Source organism: Oncorhynchus gorbuscha, unplaced genomic scaffold (assembly GCF_021184085.1).
Source record: "Oncorhynchus gorbuscha isolate QuinsamMale2020 ecotype Even-year unplaced genomic scaffold, OgorEven_v1.0 Un_scaffold_1167, whole genome shotgun sequence".
Lineage (NCBI taxonomy): Eukaryota > Metazoa > Chordata > Actinopteri > Salmoniformes > Salmonidae > Oncorhynchus > Oncorhynchus gorbuscha.
The window spans coordinates 80,447-105,000 of NW_025746029.1; the positions used below are offsets into that span (position 1 = coordinate 80,447).

The 24,554-nt window shown below is 47.5% G+C and overlaps 1 pseudogene; it reads right to left on the reverse strand.

Moving 5' to 3' along the window:
* LOC124021693 overlaps positions 1 to 24,554 on the reverse strand; it is a 164,732-nt pseudogene that overhangs the window by 77,403 nt on the left and 62,775 nt on the right.

A 24,554-nucleotide genomic window follows, 5' to 3' on the forward strand; every position in this document is an offset into this window, starting at 1 on the left:
GGTATGAGTCCTCCTGGCCAGATCCATCATACATACTGGCCAGTCTAGTTTCCTCCTATGAGGTAAGGTATGAGTCCTCCTGGCCAGATCCATCATACATAATCACCAGTCTAGTTTCCTCCTATGAGGTAAGGTATGAGTCCTCCTGGCCAGATCCATCATACATACTGACCAGTCTAGTTTCCTCCTATGAGGTAAGGTATGAGTCCTCCTGGCCAGATCCATCATACATACTGACCAGTCTAGTTTCCTCCTATGAGGTAAGGTATGAGTCCTCCTGGCCAGATCCATCATTCATACAGATCAGTGTAGTTTCCTCCTATGAGGTAAGGTATGAGTCCTCCTGGCCAGATCCATCATACATACTGACCAGTGTAGTTTCCTCCTATGAGGTAAGGTATGAGTCCTCCTGGCCAGATCCATCATACATACTGACCAGTGTAGTTTCTTCCTATGAGGTAAGGTATGAGTCCTCCTGGCCAGATCCATCATACCATCATACATACTCACCAGTCTAGTTTCCTCCTATGAGGTAAGGTATGAGTCCTCCTGGCCAAATCCATCATACATACTGACCAGTGTAGTTTCCTCCTATGAGGTAAGGTATGAGTTCTCCTGGCCAGATCCATCATACATACTCACCAGTCTAGTTTCCTCCTATGAGGTAAGGTATGAGTCCTCCTGGCCAGATCCATCATACATACTGACCAGTCTAGTTTCCTCCTATGAGGTAAGGTATGAGTCCTCCTGGCCAGATCCATCATACATACTCACCAGTCTAGTTTCCTCCTATGAGGTAAGGTATGAGTCCTCCTGGCCAGATCCATCATACATACTGACCAGTGTAGTTTCCTCCTATGAGGTAAGGTATGAGTCCTCCTGGCCAGATCCATCATACATACTGACCAGTCTAGTTTCCTCCTATGAGGTAAGGTATGAGTCCTCCTGGCCAGATCCATCATACATACTCACCAGTCTAGTTTCCTCCTATGAGGTAAGGTATGAGTCCTCCTGGCCAGATCCATCATTCGTACAGACCAGTGTAGTTTCCTCCTATGAGGTAAGGTATGAGTCCTCCTGGCCAGATCCATCATACATACTGACCAGTGTAGTTTCCTCCTATGAGGTAAGGTATGAGTCCTCCTGGCCAGATCCATCATTCGTACAGACCAGTGTAGTTTCCTCCTATGAGGTAAGGTATGAGTCCTCCTGGCCAGATCCATCATACATACTGACCAGTCTAGTTTCCTCCTATGAGGTAAGGTATGAGTCCTCCTGGCCAGATCCATCATACATACTGACCAGTCTAGTTTCCTCCTATGAGGTAAGGTATGAGTCCTCCTGGCCAGATCCATCATACATACTCACCAGTCTAGTTTCCTCCTATGAGGTAAGGTATGAGTCCTCCTGGCCAGATCCATCATTCGTACAGACCAGTGTAGTTTCCTCCTATGAGGTAAGGTATGAGTCCTCCTGGCCAGATCCATCATACATACTGACCAGTGTAGTTTCCTCCTATGAGGTAAGGTATGAGTCCTCCTGGCCAGATCCATCATTCGTACAGACCAGTGTAGTTTCCTCCTATGAGGTAAGGTATGAGTCCTCCTGGCCAGATCCATCATACGTACTGACCAGTCTAGTTTCCTCCTATGAGGTAAGGTATGAGTCCTCCTGGCCAGATCCATGATACATACTGACCAGTGTAGTTTCCTCCTATGAGGTAAGGTATGAGTCCTCCTGGCCAGATCCATCATATATACAGATCAGTGTAGTTTCCTCCTATGAGGTAAGGTATGAGTCCTCCGGCCAGATCCATCATACATAATCACCAGTCTAGTTTCCTCCTATGAGGTAAGGTATGAGTCCTCCTGGCCAGATCCATCATTCATACAGACCAGTGTAGTTTCCTCCTATGAGGTAAGGTATGAGTCCTCCTGGCCAGATCCATCATACATACTGACCAGTGTAGTTTCCTCCTATGAGGTAAGGTATGAGTCCTCCTGGCCAGATCCATCATACATACTGACCAGTCTAGTTTCCTCCTATGAGGTAAGGTATGAGTCCTCCTGGCCAGATCCATCATACATACTGACCAGTGTAGTTTCCTCCTATGAGGTAAGGTATGAGTCCTCCTGGCCAGATCCATCATACATACTCACCAGTCTAGTTTCCTCCTATGAGGTAAGGTATGAGTCCTCCGGCCAGATCCATCATACATAATCACCAGTCTAGTTTCCTCCTATGAGGTAAGGTATGAGTCCTCCTGGCCAGATCCATCATACATACTGGCCAGTCTAGTTTCCTCCTATGAGGTAAGGTATGAGTCCTCCTGGCCAGATCCATCATACATACTCACCAGTCTAGTTTCCTCCTATGAGGTAAGGTATGAGTCCTCCTGGCCAGATCCATCATACCATCATTCACACTGACCAGTCTAGTTTCCTCCTATGAGGTAAGATATGAGTCCTCCTGGCCAAATCCATCATACATACTGACCAGTCTAGTTTCCTCATATGAGGTAAGGTATGAGTCCTCCTGGCCAGATCCATCATACATACTGACCAGTGTAGTTTCCTCCTATGAGGTAAGGTATGAGTCCTCCTGGCCAGATCCATCATACATACTGACCAGTCTAGTTTCCTCCTATGAGGTAAGGTATGAGTCCTCCTGGCCAGATCCATCATACCATCATACATACTGACCAGTGTAGTTTCCTCCTATGAGGTAAGGTATGAGTCCTCCTGGCCAGATCCATCATACATACTGGCCAGTCTAGTTTCCTGCTATGAGGTAAGGTATGAGTCCTCCTGGCCAGATCCATCATACATACTCACCAGTCTAGTTTCCTCCTATGAGGTAAGGTATGAGTCATCCTGGCCAGATCCATCATACCATCATTCACACTGACCAGTCTAGTTTCCTCCTATGAGGTAAGATATGAGTCCTCCTGGCCAGATCCATCATACATACTGACCAGTCTAGTTTCCTCCTATGAGGTAAGGTATGAGTCCTCCTGGCCAGATCCATCATACATACTGACCAGTGTAGTTTCCTCCTATGAGGTAAGGTATGAGTCCTCCTGGCCAGATCCATCATACATACTGACCAGTCTAGTTTCCTCCTATGAGGTAAGGTATGAGTCCTCCTGGCCAGATCCATCATACCATCATACATACTGACCAGTGTAGTTTCCTCCTATGAGGTAAGGTATGAGTCCTCCTGGCCAGATCCATCATACATACTGGCCAGTCTAGTTTCCTCCTATGAGGTAAGGTATGAGTCCTCCTGGCCAGATCCATCATACATACTCACCAGTCTAGTTTCCTCCTATGAGGTAAGGTATGAGTCCTCCTGGCCAGATCCATCATACCATCATTCACACTGACCAGTCTAGTTTCCTCCTATGAGGTAAGATATGAGTCCTCCTGGCCAGATCCATCATACATACTGACCAGTCTAGTTTCCTCCTATGAGGTAAGGTATGAGTCCTCCTGGCCAGATCCATCATACATACTGACCAGTGTAGTTTCCTCCTATGAGGTAAGGTATGAGTCCTCCTGGCCAGATCCATCATACATACTGACCAGTCTAGTTTCCTCCTATGAGGTACGGTATGAGTCCTCCTGGCCAGATCCATCATACCATCATACATACTGACCAGTCTAGTTTCCTCCTATGAGGTAAGGTATGAGTCCTCCTGGCCAGATCCATCATACATACTGACCAGTGTAGTTTCCTCCTATGAGGTAAGGTATGAGTCCTCCTGGCCAGATCCATCATACATACTGACCAGTCTAGTTTCCTCCTATGAGGTAAGGTATGAGTCCTCCTGGCCAGATCCATCATACATACTGACCAGTCTAGTTTCCTCCTATGAGGTAAGGTATGAGTCCTCCTGGCCAGATCCATCATACATACTGACCAGTGTAGTTTCCTCCTATGAGGTAAGGTATGAGTCCTCCTGGCCAGATCCATCATACATACTGACCAGTCTAGTTTCCTCCTATGAGGTAAGGTATGAGTCCTCCTGGCCAGATCCATCATACCATCATACATACTGACCAGTGTAGTTTCCTCCTATGAGGTAAGGTATGAGTCCTCCTGGCCAGATCCATCATACATACTGGCCAGTCTAGTTTCCTGCTATGAGGTAAGGTATGAGTCCTCCTGGCCAGATCCATCATACATACTCACCAGTCTAGTTTCCTCCTATGAGGTAAGGTATGAGTCATCCTGGCCAGATCCATCATACCATCATTCACACTGACCAGTCTAGTTTCCTCCTATGAGGTAAGATATGAGTCCTCCTGGCCAGATCCATCATACATACTGACCAGTCTAGTTTCCTCCTATGAGGTAAGGTATGAGTCCTCCTGGCCAGATCCATCATACATACTGACCAGTGTAGTTTCCTCCTATGAGGTAAGGTATGAGTCCTCCTGGCCAGATCCATCATACATACTGACCAGTCTAGTTTCCTCCTATGAGGTAAGGTATGAGTCCTCCTGGCCAGATCCATCATTCATACAGATCAGTGTAGTTTCCTCCTATGAGGTAAGGTATGAGTCCTCCTGGCCAGATCCATCATACATACTGACCAGTGTAGTTTCCTCCTATGAGGTAAGGTATGAGTCCTCCTGGCCAGATCCATCATACATACTGACCAGTGTAGTTTCTTCCTATGAGGTAAGGTATGAGTCCTCCTGGCCAGATCCATCATACCATCATACATACTCACCAGTCTAGTTTCCTCCTATGAGGTAAGGTATGAGTCCTCCTGGCCAAATCCATCATACATACTGACCAGTGTAGTTTCCTCCTATGAGGTAAGGTATGAGTTCTCCTGGCCAGATCCATCATACATACTCACCAGTCTAGTTTCCTCCTATGAGGTAAGGTATGAGTCCTCCTGGCCAGATCCATCATACATACTGACCAGTCTAGTTTCCTCCTATGAGGTAAGGTATGAGTCCTCCTGGCCAGATCCATCATACATACTCACCAGTCTAGTTTCCTCCTATGAGGTAAGGTATGAGTCCTCCTGGCCAGATCCATCATACATACTGACCAGTGTAGTTTCCTCCTATGAGGTAAGGTATGAGTCCTCCTGGCCAGATCCATCATACATACTGACCAGTGTAGTTTCCTCCTATGAGGTAAGGTATGAGTCCTCCTGGCCAGATCCATCATACATACTGACCAGTCTAGTTTCCTCCTATGAGGTACGGTATGAGTCCTCCTGGCCAGATCCATCATACCATCATACATACTGACCAGTCTAGTTTCCTCCTATGAGGTAAGGTATGAGTCCTCCTGGCCAGATCCATCATACATACTGACCAGTGTAGTTTCCTCCTATGAGGTAAGGTATGAGTCCTCCTGGCCAGATCCATCATACATACTGGCCAGTCTAGTTTCCTCCTATGAGGTAAGGTATGAGTCCTCCTGGCCAGATCCATCATACATACTCACCAGTCTAGTTTCCTCCTATGAGGTAAGGTATGAGTCCTCCTGGCCAGATCCATCATACATACTGACCAGTGTAGTTTCCTCCTATGAGGTAAGGTATGAGTCCTCCTGGCCAGATCCATCATACATACTGACCAGTCTAGTTTCCTCCTATGAGGTACGGTATGAGTCCTCCTGGCCAGATCCATCATACCATCATACATACTGACCAGTCTAGTTTCCTCCTATGAGGTAAGGTATGAGTCCTCCTGGCCAGATCCATCATACATACTGACCAGTGTAGTTTCCTCCTATGAGGTAAGGTATGAGTCCTCCTGGCCAGATCCATCATACATACTGGCCAGTCTAGTTTCCTCCTATGAGGTAAGGTATGAGTCCTCCTGGCCAGATCCATCATACATACTCACCAGTCTAGTTTCCTCCTATGAGGTAAGGTATGAGTCCTCCTGGCCAGATCCATCATACCATCATTCACACTGACCAGTCTAGTTTCCTCCTATGAGGTAAGATATGAGTCCTCCTGGCCAGATCCATCATACATACTGACCAGTCTAGTTTCCTCCTATGAGGTAAGGTATGAGTCCTCCTGGCCAGATCCATCATACATACTGACCAGTGTAGTTTCCTCCTATGAGGTAAGGTATGAGTCCTCCTGGCCAGATCCATCATACATACTGACCAGTCTAGTTTCCTCCTATGAGGTACGGTATGAGTCCTCCTGGCCAGATCCATCATACCATCATACATACTGACCAGTCTAGTTTCCTCCTATGAGGTAAGGTATGAGTCCTCCTGGCCAGATCCATCATACATACTGACCAGTGTAGTTTCCTCCTATGAGGTAAGGTATGAGTCCTCCTGGCCAGATCCATCATACATACTGACCAGTCTAGTTTCCTCCTATGAGGTAAGGTATGAGTCCTCCTGGCCAGATCCATCATACATACTGACCAGTCTAGTTTCCTCCTATGAGGTAAGGTATGAGTCCTCCTGGCCAGATCCATCATACATACTGACCAGTGTAGTTTCCTCCTATGAGGTAAGGTATGAGTCCTCCTGGCCAGATCCATCATACATACTGACCAGTCTAGTTTCCTCCTATGAGGTAAGGTATGAGTCCTCCTGGCCAGATCCATCATACCATCATACATACTGACCAGTGTAGTTTCCTCCTATGAGGTAAGGTATGAGTCCTCCTGGCCAGATCCATCATACATACTGGCCAGTCTAGTTTCCTGCTATGAGGTAAGGTATGAGTCCTCCTGGCCAGATCCATCATACATACTCACCAGTCTAGTTTCCTCCTATGAGGTAAGGTATGAGTCATCCTGGCCAGATCCATCATACCATCATTCACACTGACCAGTCTAGTTTCCTCCTATGAGGTAAGATATGAGTCCTCCTGGCCAGATCCATCATACATACTGACCAGTCTAGTTTCCTCCTATGAGGTAAGGTATGAGTCCTCCTGGCCAGATCCATCATACATACTGACCAGTGTAGTTTCCTCCTATGAGGTAAGGTATGAGTCCTCCTGGCCAGATCCATCATACATACTGACCAGTCTAGTTTCCTCCTATGAGGTAAGGTATGAGTCCTCCTGGCCAGATCCATCATTCATACAGATCAGTGTAGTTTCCTCCTATGAGGTAAGGTATGAGTCCTCCTGGCCAGATCCATCATACATACTGACCAGTGTAGTTTCCTCCTATGAGGTAAGGTATGAGTCCTCCTGGCCAGATCCATCATACATACTGACCAGTGTAGTTTCTTCCTATGAGGTAAGGTATGAGTCCTCCTGGCCAGATCCATCATACCATCATACATACTCACCAGTCTAGTTTCCTCCTATGAGGTAAGGTATGAGTCCTCCTGGCCAAATCCATCATACATACTGACCAGTGTAGTTTCCTCCTATGAGGTAAGGTATGAGTTCTCCTGGCCAGATCCATCATACATACTCACCAGTCTAGTTTCCTCCTATGAGGTAAGGTATGAGTCGTCCTGGCCAGATCCATCATACATACTGACCAGTCTAGTTTCCTCCTATGAGGTAAGGTATGAGTCCTCCTGGCCAGATCCATCATACATACTCACCAGTCTAGTTTCCTCCTATGAGGTAAGGTATGAGTCCTCCTGGCCAGATCCATCATACATACTGACCAGTGTAGTTTCCTCCTATGAGGTAAGGTATGAGTCCTCCTGGCCAGATCCATCATACATACTGACCAGTGTAGTTTCCTCCTATGAGGTAAGGTATGAGTCCTCCTGGCCAGATCCATCATACATACTGACCAGTCTAGTTTCCTCCTATGAGGTAAGGTATGAGTCCTCCTGGCCAGATCCATCATACCATCATACATACTGACCAGTCTAGTTTCCTCCTATGAGGTAAGGTATGAGTCCTCCTGGCCAGATCCATCATACATACTGACCAGTGTAGTTTCCTCCTATGAGGTAAGGTATGAGTCCTCCTGGCCAGATCCATCATACATACTGGCCAGTCTAGTTTCCTCCTATGAGGTAAGGTATGAGTCCTCCTGGCCAGATCCATCATACATACTCACCAGTCTAGTTTCCTCCTATGAGGTAAGGTATGAGTCCTCCTGGCCAGATCCATCATACATACTGACCAGTGTAGTTTCCTCCTATGAGGTAAGGTATGAGTCCTCCTGGCCAGATCCATCATACATACTGACCAGTCTAGTTTCCTCCTATGAGGTACGGTATGAGTCCTCCTGGCCAGATCCATCATACCATCATACATACTGACCAGTCTAGTTTCCTCCTATGAGGTAAGGTATGAGTCCTCCTGGCCAGATCCATCATACATACTGACCAGTGTAGTTTCCTCCTATGAGGTAAGGTATGAGTCCTCCTGGCCAGATCCATCATACATACTGGCCAGTCTAGTTTCCTCCTATGAGGTAAGGTATGAGTCCTCCTGGCCAGATCCATCATACATACTCACCAGTCTAGTTTCCTCCTATGAGGTAAGGTATGAGTCCTCCTGGCCAGATCCATCATACCATCATTCACACTGACCAGTCTAGTTTCCTCCTATGAGGTAAGATATGAGTCCTCCTGGCCAGATCCATCATACATACTGACCAGTCTAGTTTCCTCCTATGAGGTAAGGTATGAGTCCTCCTGGCCAGATCCATCATACATACTGACCAGTGTAGTTTCCTCCTATGAGGTAAGGTATGAGTCCTCCTGGCCAGATCCATCATACATACTGACCAGTCTAGTTTCCTCCTATGAGGTACGGTATGAGTCCTCCTGGCCAGATCCATCATACCATCATACATACTGACCAGTGTAGTTTCCTCCTATGAGGTAAGGTATGAGTCCTCCTGGCCAGATCCATCATACATACTGACCAGTGTAGTTTCCTCCTATGAGGTAAGGTATGAGTCCTCCTGGCCAGATCCATCATACATACTGACCAGTCTAGTTTCCTCCTATGAGGTAAGGTATGAGTCCTCCTGGCCAGATCCATCATACATACTGACCAGTGTAGTTTCCTCCTATGAGGTAAGGTATGAGTCCTCCTGGCCAGATCCATCATACATACTGACCAGTCTAGTTTCCTCCTATGAGGTAAGGTATGAGTCCTCCTGGCCAGATCCATCATACATACTGACCAGTGTAGTTTCCTCCTATGAGGTAAGGTATGAGTCCTCCTGGCCAGATCCATCATACATACTGACCAGTGTAGTTTCCTCCTATGAGGTAAGGTATGAGTCCTCCTGGCCAGATCCATCATACATACTGACCAGTGTAGTTTCCTCCTATGAGGTAAGGTATGAGTCCTCCTGGCCAGATCCATCATACATACTGACCAGTCTAGTTTCCTCCTATGAGGTACGGTATGAGTCCTCCTGGCCAGATCCATCATACCATCATACATACTGACCAGTCTAGTTTCCTCCTATGAGGTAAGGTATGAGTCCTCCTGGCCAGATCCATCATACATACTGACCAGTGTAGTTTCCTCCTATGAGGTAAGGTATGAGTCCTCCTGGCCAGATCCATCATACATACTGGCCAGTCTAGTTTCCTCCTATGAGGTAAGGTATGAGTCCTCCTGGCCAGATCCATCATACATACTCACCAGTCTAGTTTCCTCCTATGAGGTAAGGTATGAGTCCTCCTGGCCAGATCCATCATACATACTGACCAGTGTAGTTTCCTCCTATGAGGTAAGGTATGAGTCCTCCTGGCCAGATCCATCATACATACTGACCAGTCTAGTTTCCTCCTATGAGGTACGGTATGAGTCCTCCTGGCCAGATCCATCATACCATCATACATACTGACCAGTCTAGTTTCCTCCTATGAGGTAAGGTATGAGTCCTCCTGGCCAGATCCATCATACATACTGACCAGTGTAGTTTCCTCCTATGAGGTAAGGTATGAGTCCTCCTGGCCAGATCCATCATACATACTGGCCAGTCTAGTTTCCTCCTATGAGGTAAGGTATGAGTCCTCCTGGCCAGATCCATCATACATACTCACCAGTCTAGTTTCCTCCTATGAGGTAAGGTATGAGTCCTCCTGGCCAGATCCATCATACCATCATTCACACTGACCAGTCTAGTTTCCTCCTATGAGGTAAGATATGAGTCCTCCTGGCCAGATCCATCATACATACTGACCAGTCTAGTTTCCTCCTATGAGGTAAGGTATGAGTCCTCCTGGCCAGATCCATCATACATACTGACCAGTGTAGTTTCCTCCTATGAGGTAAGGTATGAGTCCTCCTGGCCAGATCCATCATACATACTGACCAGTCTAGTTTCCTCCTATGAGGTAAGGTATGAGTCCTCCTGGCCAGATCCATCATACCATCATTCATACAGATCAGTCTAGTTTCCTCCTATGAGGTAAGGTATGAGTCCTCCTGGCCAGATCCATCATACATACTGACCAGTGTAGTTTCCTCCTATGAGGTAAGGTATGAGTCCTCCTGGCCAGATCCATCATACATACTGACCAGTCTAGTTTCCTCCTATGAGGTAAGGTATGAGTCCTCCTGGCCAGATCCATCATACATACTGACCAGTCTAGTTTCCTCCTATGAGGTAAGGTATGAGTCCTCCTGGCCAGATCCATCATACATACTGACCAGTGTAGTTTCCTCCTATGAGGTAAGGTATGAGTCCTCCTGGCCAGATCCATCATACATACTGACCAGTCTAGTTTCCTCCTATGAGGTAAGGTATGAGTCCTCCTGGCCAGATCCATCATACCATCATACATACTGACCAGTGTAGTTTCCTCCTATGAGGTAAGGTATGAGTCCTCCTGGCCAGATCCATCATACATACTGGCCAGTCTAGTTTCCTGCTATGAGGTAAGGTATGAGTCCTCCTGGCCAGATCCATCATACATACTCACCAGTCTAGTTTCCTCCTATGAGGTAAGGTATGAGTCATCCTGGCCAGATCCATCATACCATCATTCACACTGACCAGTCTAGTTTCCTCCTATGAGGTAAGATATGAGTCCTCCTGGCCAGATCCATCATACATACTGACCAGTCTAGTTTCCTCCTATGAGGTAAGGTATGAGTCCTCCTGGCCAGATCCATCATACATACTGACCAGTGTAGTTTCCTCCTATGAGGTAAGGTATGAGTCCTCCTGGCCAGATCCATCATACATACTGACCAGTCTAGTTTCCTCCTATGAGGTAAGGTATGAGTCCTCCTGGCCAGATCCATCATTCATACAGATCAGTGTAGTTTCCTCCTATGAGGTAAGGTATGAGTCCTCCTGGCCAGATCCATCATACATACTGACCAGTGTAGTTTCCTCCTATGAGGTAAGGTATGAGTCCTCCTGGCCAGATCCATCATACATACTGACCAGGCTAGTTTCTTCCTATGAGGTAAGGTATGAGTCCTCCTGGCCAGATCCATCATACCATCATACATACTCACCAGTCTAGTTTCCTCCTATGAGGTAAGGTATGAGTCCTCCTGGCCAAATCCATCATACATACTGACCAGTGTAGTTTCCTCCTATGAGGTAAGGTATGAGTTCTCCTGGCCAGATCCATCATACATACTCACCAGTCTAGTTTCCTCCTATGAGGTAAGGTATGAGTCCTCCTGGCCAGATCCATCATACATACTGACCAGTCTAGTTTCCTCCTATGAGGTAAGGTATGAGTCCTCCTGGCCAGATCCATCATACATACTCACCAGTCTAGTTTCCTCCTATGAGGTAAGGTATGAGTCCTCCTGGCCAGATCCATCATACATACTGACCAGTGTAGTTTCCTCCTATGAGGTAAGGTATGAGTCCTCCTGGCCAGATCCATCATACATACTGACCAGTGTAGTTTCCTCCTATGAGGTAAGGTATGAGTCCTCCTGGCCAGATCCATCATACATACTGACCAGTGTAGTTTCCTCCTATGAGGTAAGGTATGAGTCCTCCTGGCCAGATCCATCATACATACTGACCAGTCTAGTTTCCTCCTATGAGGTAAGGTATGAGTCCTCCTGGCCAGATCCATCATACATACTGACCAGTGTAGTTTCCTCCTATGAGGTAAGGTATGAGTCCTCCTGGCCAGATCCATCATACATACTGACCAGTGTAGTTTCCTCCTATGAGGTAAGGTATGAGTCCTCCTGGCCAGATCCATCATACATACTGACCAGTGTAGTTTCCTCCTATGAGGTAAGGTATGAGTCCTCCTGGCCAGATCCATCATACATACTGACCAGTCTAGTTTCCTCCTATGAGGTAAGGTATGAGTCCTCCTGGCCAGATCCATCATACCATCATTCATACAGATCAGTCTAGTTTCCTCCTATGAGGTAAGGTATGAGTCCTCCTGGCCAGATTCATCATATATACTCACCAGTGAAGTTTCCTCCTATGATGTAAGGTATGACTCCCCCTGGCCAGATCCTCTCAGCTCGGGAGGTTGCTGCTCTGGGAACACGATTCTTCACAACAACACTCCAGGCATTCTCTGTTTTCCCAAATCTTCTGCAGACTTCCCAGTATTCCCACTCTTTACGGCCTTCCCAGTCCTTCCAGCAGCTGTTTTCCCAGTCTGGGTCCTGGGACCGGAGGCTGATTCATGACTGGAGTTTATAGGCCTATAGTCTGGAGGAGGAGTGGAGAGGAGAGGAGCTGAGAGGAGAGGGAGAGGAGAGGTGAGGAGAGGAGAGGAGGAGAGGAGAGGAGAGGAGAGAGAGGAGAGGAGAGAGGCTCCTCTGGAGAGGAGAGGTGAGGAGAATAGAGGAGATGAGTGGAGAGGAGAGGAGAGGAGAGGAGATAGAGGGAGAGAGAGGAGAGGAGAGCAGAGAGGAGATGGAGAGGGAGCTCCTCTTCCCTCTGAGAGAGAGGAGATGGAGGAGAGGAGAGGAGAGCAGAGGTGAGGAGAGGAGAGAGAGGCTCCTCTCTGCAGAGAGTCTGGTCCAGAGAGGAGATATCAGAGTCAAGCTATCGGTTGTGTAAGGATTACAATAAATTCATATAAATTAATACTACAGCTGTGTAAAGACTATAATAATATAATATATATATTAATACTACATTTCTGTAAATAGTATAATATATTAATACTACAGCTGTGTAAATACTATAATAACATAATATACATTAATACTACAGCTTTGTAAAGACTATAATAATATAGTATATATTAATACTACAGCTGTGTAAAGTATTTAATAATACTATTTAATACTACAACTGTGTAAAGTATTTGATAATAGAATATGAATTAATACTACAGCTGTGTAAAGACTAATACTATAATATATATACTAATACTACATATGTGTAAAGACTATAATAATATAATATTTATTAATACTACATATGTGTAAAGACTACAACAATATAATATGTATTAATCTGCACAGCTTTGTAAAGACTATAATATTATAGTATATATTAATACTATAGCTGTGTAAAGTATTTTAATAATATAATACTAATTAATTCTACAACTGTGTAAAGTATTTAATAATATAATATTTATTAATACTACATCTGTGTAAAGACTACACCAATATCATATTTATTAATACCACATCTGTGTAAAGACTATAATAATCTAATATATATATACTAATACTACATCTGTGTAAAAACTATAACAATATAATATTTATTAATACCACATCTGTGTAAAAACTATAATTATATATTTATTAATACTACATCTGCGTAAAGACTATAACAATATAATATGTATTAATACTACATCTGTGTAAAAACTATAACAATATAATATTTATTAATACTACATCTGTGTAAAAACTATAACAATATAATATTTATTAATACTACATCTGTGTAAAGTATTTAATAATACAATATTTATTAATACTACATCTGTGAAAAGACTGTAATTATATAATATTTATTAATACTACATCTGTGTAAAGACTGTAATTATATAATATTTATTAATACTACGTCCTTGTAAAGACTATAATAATCTAAATATATATATATACTAATACTACATCTGCGTAAAAACTATAACAATATAATATGTATTAATACTACATCTGTGTAAAAACTATAACAATATAATATTTATTAATACTACATCTGTGTAAAGTATTTAATAATATAATATTTATTAATACTACATCTGTGAAAAGACTGTAATTATATCATATTTATTAATACTACATCTGTGTAAAGACTATAATTATATCATATTTATTAATACTACACGTCCTTGTAAAGACTATAATAATCTAATATACATATATACTAATACTACATCTGTGTAAAGTATTTAATAATATAATATTTATTAATACTACATCTGTGAAAAGACTGTAATTATATAATATTTATTAATACTACATCTGTGAAAAGACTGTAATTATATAATATTTATTAATACTACGTCTGTGTAAAGACTATAATTATATATTTATTAATACTACATCTGTGTAAAGACTATAATTATATATTTATTAATACTACATCTGTGTAAAGACTATAATTATATATTTATTAATACTACATCTGTGTAAAGACTATAATTATATATTTATTAATACTACATCTGTGTAAAGACTGTAATTATATGTTTATTAATACTACATCTGTGAAAAGACTATAATTATATATTTATTAATACTACATCTGTGTAAAGACTGTAATTATATGTTTATTAATACTACATCTGTGTAAACACGTTTTTCTCCTATATCAATCTGTATAAAATACCCCATAATGACAAAGCAAAAGTTTCTATGAAATGTTTGCAAAAACAGATTATTCAACCCCGGATTTATGACATTTACATCAGTATTCAGACCTTTTACTCAGTAGCACGTTTGGAGGCGATAACAGCCTTGAGTCTTCTTGGGTACCACGCTACTAGCTTGGCACACCTGTATTTGGGGAGTTTCTCCCATTCTTCTCTGCAGATCTTCTCAAGCTCTGTGAGGTTGAATGGGCATCGTCGCTGCACAGCTATTTTCAGGTCTCTCCTGTGATATTCGATCGGGTTCAAGTCCGGGCTCTGGCTGGGCCACTCAAGGACATTCAGAGACTTGTCCCGAAGCCACTCCTACCTTGTCTTGGCTGTGTGCATAGGGTTGTTGTCCTGTTGGAAGGTGAACCTTTTCCGCAGTCTGAGGTCCTGAGCACTCTGGAGCAGGTTTTCATCAAGGACATTCAGAGACTTGTCCCTAAGCCACTGCTACGTTGTCTCTGTACTTTGTTAATCCTTGACGTTGTAGCATGTCAAGTCTCTTGTCTGTGACTAGTAGATTTTAATCTACTAATAACCTATTCATTTATGGTGGACAAAATCCACAATTTCATTGTTGTGTAGTGTAAACTATTTTTGTTTTGCTGGTGTAAAGATCGCGGGTCTCCACGACTCGGTAAAAAGAAAATTGCGCTATTTGCACTCCTTTAGTTGAAGTTTACTAAAGGAACCCTCTCTCTGGCTGGCCTGGGTTCTGTCCTCAGATTTCCCTCTGCAGAGTGTCTGGTCCAGGCTGCTCCTCTTCCCTCTGCAGAGTGTCTGGTCCAGGCTGCTCCTCTTCCCTCTGCAGAGTGTCTGGTCCAGGCTGCTCCTCTTCCCTCTGCAGAGTGTCTGGTCCAGGCTGCTCCTCTTCCCTCTGCAGAGTGTCTGGTCCAACCTGCTCCTCTTCCCTCTGCAGAGTGTCTGGTCCAGGCTGCTCCTCTTCCCTCTGCAGAGTGTCTGGTCCAACCTGCTCCTCTTCCCTCTGCAGAGTGTCTGGTCCAACCTGCTCCTCTTCCCTCTGCAGAGTGTCTGGTCCAGGCTGCTCCTCTTCCCTCTGCAGAGTGTCTGGTCCAGGCTGCTCCTCTTCCCTCTGCAGAGTGTCTGGTCCAGGCTGCTCCTCTTCCCTCTGCAGAGTGTCTGGTCCAGGCTGCTCCTCTTCCCTCTGCAGAGTGTCTGGTCCAGGCTGCTCCCTCTCTGCAGAGTGTCTGGTCCAGGCTGCTCCTCTTCCCCCTGCAGAGTGTCTGGTCCAGGCTGCTCCTCTTCCCTCTGCAGAGTGTCTGGTCCAGGCTGCTCCTCTTCCCTCTGCAGAGTGTCTGGTCCAGGCTGCTCCTCTTCCCCCTGCAGAGTGTCTGGTCCAGGCCGCTCCTCTTCCCTCTGCAGAGTGTCTGGTCCAGGCTGCTCCTCTTCCCTCTGCAGAGTGTCTGGTCCAGGCTGCTCCTCTTCCCTCTGCAGAGTGTCTGGTCCAAGCTGCTCCTCTTCCCTCTGCAGAGTGTCTGGTCCAGGCTGCTCCCTCTCTGCAGAGTGTCTGGTCCAACCTGCTCCTCTTCCCTCTGCAGAGTGTCTGGTCCAGGCTGCTCCTCTTCCCTCTGCAGAGTGTCTGGTCCAGGCTGCTCCTCTTCCCTCTGCAGAGTGTCTGGTCCAGGCTGCTCCTCTTCCCTCTGCAGAGTGTCTGGTCCAGGCTGCTCCCTCTCTGCAGAGTGTCTGGTCCAACCTGCTCCTCTTCCCTCTGCAGAGTGTCTGGTCCAGGCTGCTCCTCTTCCCTCTGCAGAGTGTCTGGTCCAGGCTGCTCCCTCTCTGCAGAGTGTCTGGTCCAGGCTGCTCCCTCTCTGCAGAGTGTCTGGTCCAGGCTGCTCCTCTTCCCTCTGCAGAGTGTCTGGTCCAACCTGCTCCTCTTCCCTCTGCAGAGTGTCTGGTCCAGGCTGCTCCTCTTCCCTCTGCAGAGTGTCTGGTCCAGGCTGCTCCTCTTCCCTCTGCAGAGTGTCTGGTCCAGGCTGCTCCTCTTCCCCCTGCAGAGTGTCTGGTCCAGGCTGCTCCCTCTCTGCAGAGTGTCTGGTCCAGGCTGCTCCCTCTCTGCAGAGTGTCTGGTCCAGGCTGCTCCCTCTCTGCAGAGTGTCTGGTCCAGGCTGCTCCTCTTCCCTCTGCAGAGTGTCTGGTCCAGGCTGCTCCCTATCCCCTGGCTGTCAGTGGCAGCTCAGGCAATCCCCAACCGGTTCTCTCAATCGACCTCCACACCCAATCCTCTTCACACTCACATGACTCATACATACACACTGTCCCTCTCTCCCTTTCCTTGGCCTCAATTTCTTACATCTCTCAGAGAAAATGACCATTTTCAGTGGTATTTATTTACTGAACCTGGAGACAACTAACATTGTCGCTGGGTGAGAACATCTGACAATGTGCTCTCCCATCCTGAAACATTTTGTCTGGGGAACTCGCTCTTTTTCCTCCTTCCACTCGTCCAAGTGCCAATGTTTTTGTGGCATGATGGGAACAGTACGAACTTGTGTCACTACCAAGGTCTAATGGTTTTAAATTACTGTTTTATATTGTCGTGAAACTCACTTGTAAATTCAACAGAGGTAGGTAGGTAGGTCTCTTAAAAAGAGAAGTGTGCAAGGTTATTAAACAGAGGTGCCTAGTTATTCTTCTTTTGTTGATATCAGGTAACGTGCAACCTAACCCTGGCCCTGATATGTCTCCATACCCCTGCAACCTAACCCTGGCCCTGATATGTCTCCAAACCCCTGCAACCTAACCCTGGCCCTGATATGTCTCCATACCCCTGCAACCTAACCCTGGCCCTGATATGTCTCCATACCCCCTGCAACCTAACCCTGGCCCTGATATGTCTCCTCCCCCTGCAACCTAACCCTGGCCCTGATATGTCTCCAAACCCCTGCAACCTGACCCTGGCCCTGATATGTCTCCAAACCCCCTGCAACCTAACCCTGGCCCTGATATGTCTCCAAACCCCCTGCAACCTGACCCTGGCCCTGAGATGTCTCCATACCCCTGCAACCTGACCCTGGCCCTGATATGTCTCCAAACCCCCTGCAACCTAACCCTGGCCCTGATATGTCTCCATACCCCTGCAACCTAACCCTGGCCCTGATATGTCTCCATACCCCCTGCAACCAAACCCTGGCCCTGATGTGTCTCCATACCCCTGCAACCTAACCCTGGCCCTGATATGTCTCCAAACCCCCTGCAACCTAACCCTGCAGATGTCTCCATACCCCTGCAACCTAACCCTCCCTGAGTGTCTCCATACCCCCTGCAACCAAACCCTGGCCCTGATATGTCTCCATACCCCTGCAACCTAACCCTGGCCCTGATATGTCTCCATACCCCTGCAACCTAACCCTGGCCCTGATATGTCTCCCCCCTGCAACCTAACCCTGGCCCTGATATGTCTCCATACCCCTGCAACCTAACCCTGGCCCTGATATGTCTCCATACCCCCTGCAACCTAACCCTGGCCCTGATATGTCTCCAAACCCCTGCAGCCTAACCCTGAGATGTCTCCATACCCCCTGCAACCTAACCCTGGCCCTGATATGTCTCCATACCCCTGCAACCTAACCCTGGCCCTGATATATATCCAAACCCCCTGATATGTCTCCATACCCCCTGCAACCTAACCCTGATATGTCTCCATAACCCTGCAACCTAACCCTGATATGTCTCCATACCCCTGCAACCTAACCCTGGCCCTGATATATATCCAAACCCCTGATATGTCTCCATACCCCCTGCAACCTAACCCTGATATGTCTCCATACCCCCTGCAACCTAACCCTGGCCCTGATATGTCTCCATACCCCCTGCAACCTAACCCTGGCCCTGATATGTCTCCATACCCCTGTAACCTAACCCTGATATGTCTCCATACCCCCTGCAACCTAACCCTGGCCCTGATATGTCTCCATACCCCCTGCAACCTAACCCTGGCCCTGATATGTCTCCATACCCCCTGCAACCTAACCTGGCCCTGATATGTCTCCATACCCCCTGTAACCTAACCCTGATATGTCTCCATACCCCCTGCAACCTAACCCTGGCCCTGATATGTCTCCATACCCCCTGCAACCTAACCCTGAGATGTCTCCATACCCCTGCAACCTAACCCTGACCCTAACCCTGATATGTCTCCATACCCCTGCAACCTAACCCTGGCCCTGATATGTCTCCATACCCCCTGCAACCTAACCCTGGCCCTGATATGTCTCCAAACCCCTGCAACCTAACCCTGATATGTCTCCATACCCCTGCAACCTAACCCTGGCCCTGATATGTCTCCATACCCCTGCAACCTAACCCTGGCCCTAATATGTCTCCAAACCCCTGTAACCTAACCCTGATATGTCTCCAAACTCCCTGTAACCTAACCCTGGCCCTGATATGTCTCCAAACTCCCTGTAACCTAACCCTGATATGTCTCCAAACTCCCTGTAACCTAACCCTGATATGTCTCCATACCCCCTGCAACCTAACCCTGGCCCTGATATGTCTCCATACCCCTGCAACCTAACCCTGGCCCTGATATGTCTCCATACCCCTGCAACCTAACCCTGAGATGTCTCCATACCCCCTGCAACCTAACCCTGATATGTCTCCATACCCCCTGCAACCTAACCCTGGCCCTGATATGTCTCCATACCCCCTGCAACCTAACCTGGACCTGATATGTCTCCAAACCCCTGCAACCCTAACCCTGATATGTCTCCAAACCCCTGCAACCTAACCCTGGCCCTGATATGTCTCCATACCCCCTGCAACCTAACCCTGGCCCTGATATGTCTCCAAACCCCCTGCAACCTAACCCTGGCCCTGATATGTCTCCAAACCCCCTGCAACCTGACCCTGATATGTCTCCATACCCCCTGCAACCTAACCCTGATATGTCTCCATACCCCCTGCAACCTAACCCTGGCCCTGATATGTCTCCATACCCCCTGCAACCTAACCCTGATATGTCTCCATACCCCCTGCAACCTAACCCTAACCCTGATATGTCTCCATACCCCTGCAACCTAACCCTGATATGTCTCCATACCCCCTGCAACCTAACCCTGATATGTCTCCATACCCCCTGCAACCTAACCCTGATATGTCTCCATACCCCCTGCAACCTAACCCTGGCCCTGATATGTCTCCAAACCCCCTGCAACCTGACCCTGATATGTCTCCATACCCCCTGCAACCTGACCCTGATATGTCTCCATACCCCTGCAACCTGACCCTGGCCTGATATGTCTCCATACCCCTGCAACCTAACCCTGACCCTGATATGTCTCCATACCCCTGCAACCTGACCCTGATATGTCTCCATACCCCCTGCAACCTAACCCTGATATGTCTCCATACCCCTGCAACCTAACCCTGATATGTCTCCAACCCCTGCAACCTAACCCTGACCCTGATATGTCTCCATACCCCCTGCAACCTAACCCTGGCCCTGATATGTCTCCAAACCCCTGCAACCTAACCCCCTGATATGTCTCCAAACCCCTGCAACCTAACCCTGATATGTCTCCAAACCCCTGCAACCTAACCCTGATATGTCTCCAAACCCCTGCAACCTAACCCTGATATGTCTCCAAACCCCTGCAACCTGACCCTAACCCTGATATGTCTCCATACCCCCTGCAACCTAACCCTGATATATCTCCATACCCCCTGCAACCTAACCCTGATATATCTCCATACCCCCTGCAACCTAACCCTGATATGTCTCCATACCCCCTGCAACCTAACCCTGATATGTCTCCATACCCCCTGCAACCTAACCCTGGCCCTGATATGTCTCCATACCCCTGTAACCTAACCCTGATATGTCTCCATACCCCCTGTAACCTAACCCTGATATGTCTCCATACCCCCTGCAACCTAACCCTGGCCCTGATATGTCTCCATACCCCCTGCAACCTGGCCCTGATATGTCTCCAACCCCCTGCAACCTAACCCTGATATGTCTCCATACCCCCTGCAACCTAACCCTGATATGTCTCCATACCCCCTGCAACCTAACCCCTGATATATCTCCATACCCCCTGCAACCCTAACCCTGATATGTCTCCATACCCCCTGCAACCTAACCCTGATATGTCTCCATACCCCCTGCAACCTAACCCTGATATGTCTCCATACCCCCTGCAACCTAACCCTGGCCCTGATATGTCTCCATACCCCCTGCAACCTAACCCTGGCCCTGATATGTCTCCAAACCCCCTGCAACCTAACCCTGATATGTCTCCATACCCCCTGCAACCTAACCCTGATATATCTCCATACCCCCTGCAACCTAACCCTGATATGTCTCCATACCCCCTGCAACCTAACCCTGGCCCTGATATGTCTCCATACCCCCTGCAACCTAGCCCTGATATGTCTCCATACCCCCTGCAACCCTGGCCCTGATATGTCTCCATACCCCTGCAACCTAACCCTGGCCCTGATATGTCTCCATACCCCCTGTAACCTAACCCTGATATGTCTCCAAACCCCCTGCAACCTAACCCTGATATGTCTCCATACCCCCTGCAACCTAACCCTGGCCCTGATATGTCTCCATACCCCTGCAACCTAACCCTGGCCCTGATATGTCTCCATACCCCCTGCAACCTAACCCTGATATGTCTCCATACCCCCTGCAACCTAACCCTGGCCCTGATATGTCTCCATACCCCCTGCAACCTAACCCTGATGTCTCCATACCCCTGCAACCTAACCCTGACCCTAACCCTGATATGTCTCCATACCCCCTGCAACCTAACCCTGGCCCTGATATGTCTCCATACCCCCTGCAACCTAACCCCTGGCCCTGATATGTCTCCAAACCCCCTGCAACCTAACCCTGATATGTCTCCATACCCCTGCAACCTAACCCTGGCCCTGATATGTCTCCATACCCCTGCAACCTAACCCTGGCCCTAATATGTCTCCAAACCCCCTGTAACCTAACCCTGATATGTCTCCAAACTCCCTGCAACCTAACCCTGGCCCTGATATGTCTCCAAACTCCCTGTAACCTAACCCTGATATGTCTCCAAACCCCTGTAACCTAACCCTGATATGTCTCCATACCCCTGCAACCTAACCCTGGCCCTGATATGTCTCCATACCCCCTGCAACCTAACCCTGGCCCTGATATGTCTCCAAACCCCCTGCAACCTAACCCTGAGATGTCTCCATACCCCCTGCAACCTAACCCTGATATGTCTCCATACCCCCTGCAACCTAACCCTGGCCCTGATATGTCTCCAAACCCCTGCAACCTGGACCTGATATGTCTCCAAACCCCTGCAACCTAACCCTGATATATCTCCATACCCCTGCAACCTAACCCTGATATGTCTCCATACCCCCTGCAACCTAACCCTGGCCCTGATATGTCTCCATACCCCCTGCAACCTAACCCTGATATATCTCCATACCCCCTGCAACCTGACCCTGATATGTCTCCATACCCCCTGCAACCTAACCCTGGCCCTGATATGTCTCCATACCCCCTGCAACCTAACCCTGATATGTCTCCATACCCCCTGCAACCTAACCCTGATATGTCTCCAAACCCCCTGCAACCTAACCCTGGCCCTGATATGTCTCCATACCCCTGCAACCTAACCCTGGCCCTGATATGTCTCCAAACCCCTGCAACCTAACCCTGGCCCTGATATGTCTCCAAACCCCCTGCAACCTGACCCTGATATGTCTCCATACCCCCTGCAACCTAACCCTGATATGTCTCCATACCCCCTGCAACCTAACCCTGGCCCTGATATGTCCCCATACCCCCTGCAACCTAACCCTGATATGTCTCCATACCCCTGCAACCTAACCCTGATATGTCTCCATACCCCCTGCAACCTAACCCTGATATGTCTCCATACCCCCTGCAACCTAACCCTGATATGTCTCCCATACCCCCTGCAACCTAACCCTGACCCTGATATGTCTCCATACCCCCTGCAACCTAACCCTGGCCCTGATATGTCTCCATACCCCCTGCAACCTGGCCCTGATATGTCTCCATACCCCCTGCAACCTAACCCTGATATGTCTCCAAACCCCCTGCAACCTAACCCTGATATGTCTCCAACCCCTGCAACCTAACCCTGATATGTCTCCAACCCCCTGCAACCTGACCCTAACCCTGATATGTCTCCATACCCCTGCAACCTAACCCTGGCCCTGATATGTCTCCATACCCCTGCAACCTAACCCTGATATATCTCCATACCCCCTGCAACCTAACCCTGATATGTCTCCATACCCCCTGCAACCTAACCCTGATATGTCTCCATACCCCCTGCAACCTAACCCTGATATGTCTCCATACCCCCTGCAACCTAACCCTGATATGTCTCCATACCCCCTGCAACCTAACCCTGGCCCTGATATGTCTCCATACCCCCTGCAACCTAACCCTGGCCCTAATATGTCTCCAAACCCCTGTAACCTAACCCTGATATGTCTCCAAACCCCTGCAACCTAACCCTGGCCCTGATATGTCTCCAAACCCCTGCAACCTAACCCTGATATGTCTCCAAACTCCCTGTAACCTAACCCTGATATGTCTCCATACCCCCTGCAACCTAACCCTGGCCCTGATATGTCTCCATACCCCCTGCAACCTAACCCTGGCCCTGATATGTCTCCAAACCCCCTGCAACCTAACCCTGAGATGTCTCCATACCCCCTGCAACCTAACCCTGATATGTCTCCATACCCCCTGCAACCTAACCCTGGCCCTGATATGTCTCCAAACCCCCTGCAACCTAACCCTGGCCCTGATATGTCTCCAAACCCCCTGCAACCTGACCCTGATATGTCTCCATACCCCCTGCAACCTAACCCTGATATGTCTCCATACCCCCTGCAACCTAACCCTGGCCCTGATATGTCTCCAAACCCCTGCAACCTAACCCTGATATGTCTCCAAACCCCCTGCAACCTAACCCTGATATGTCTCCATACCCCTGCAACCTAACCCTGATATGTCTCCATACCCCTGCAACCTAACCCTGATATGTCTCCAACCCCCTGTAACCTAACCCTGGCCCTGATATATCTCCAAACCCCCTGCAACCTAACCCTGATATGTCTCCAAACCCCCCTGCAACCTGCCAGTGTGGCGATATATGTAAAGACTAAATTCCCTGAAAGGGGGAGACACCCTGGACCCAAACTGTTACAGACCTATATCCATCCTATATCCATCTCTATGGGGGTGCCACAGGGTTCAATTCTCGGGCCGACTCTTTTCTCTGTATATGATGTTGCTCTTGCTGCGGGCGATTCCCTGATCCACCTCTACGCAGACGACACCATTCTATATACTTCCGGCCCGTCCTTGGACACTGTGCTATCTAACCTCCAAGCGAGCTTCAATGCCATACAATACTCCTTCCGTGGCCTCCAACTGCTCTTAAACGCTAGTAAAACCAAATGCATGCTTTTCAACTGTTCGCTGCCTGCACCCGCACGCCTGACCAGCATCACCACCCTGGATGGTTCCGACCTTGAATATGTGGACGTCTATAAGTACCTAGGTGTCTGGCTAGACTGTAAACTCTCCGTCCAGACTCATATCAAACATCTCCAATCTAAAATCAAATCTAGAGTTGCCTTTCCAAATCATGTCCAATCAATTTAATTTACCACAGGTGGACTCCAATCAAGTTGTAGAAACATCTCAAGAGCTCCCTAGTGGTGCAGTGGTCTAAGGCACTGCATCTCTGTGCTAGAGGCATCACTACAGACTCCCAGGTTCAAATCACAACCGGCTTGGAGTCACATATTTGGGGCGGCAGGGTAGCCTAGTG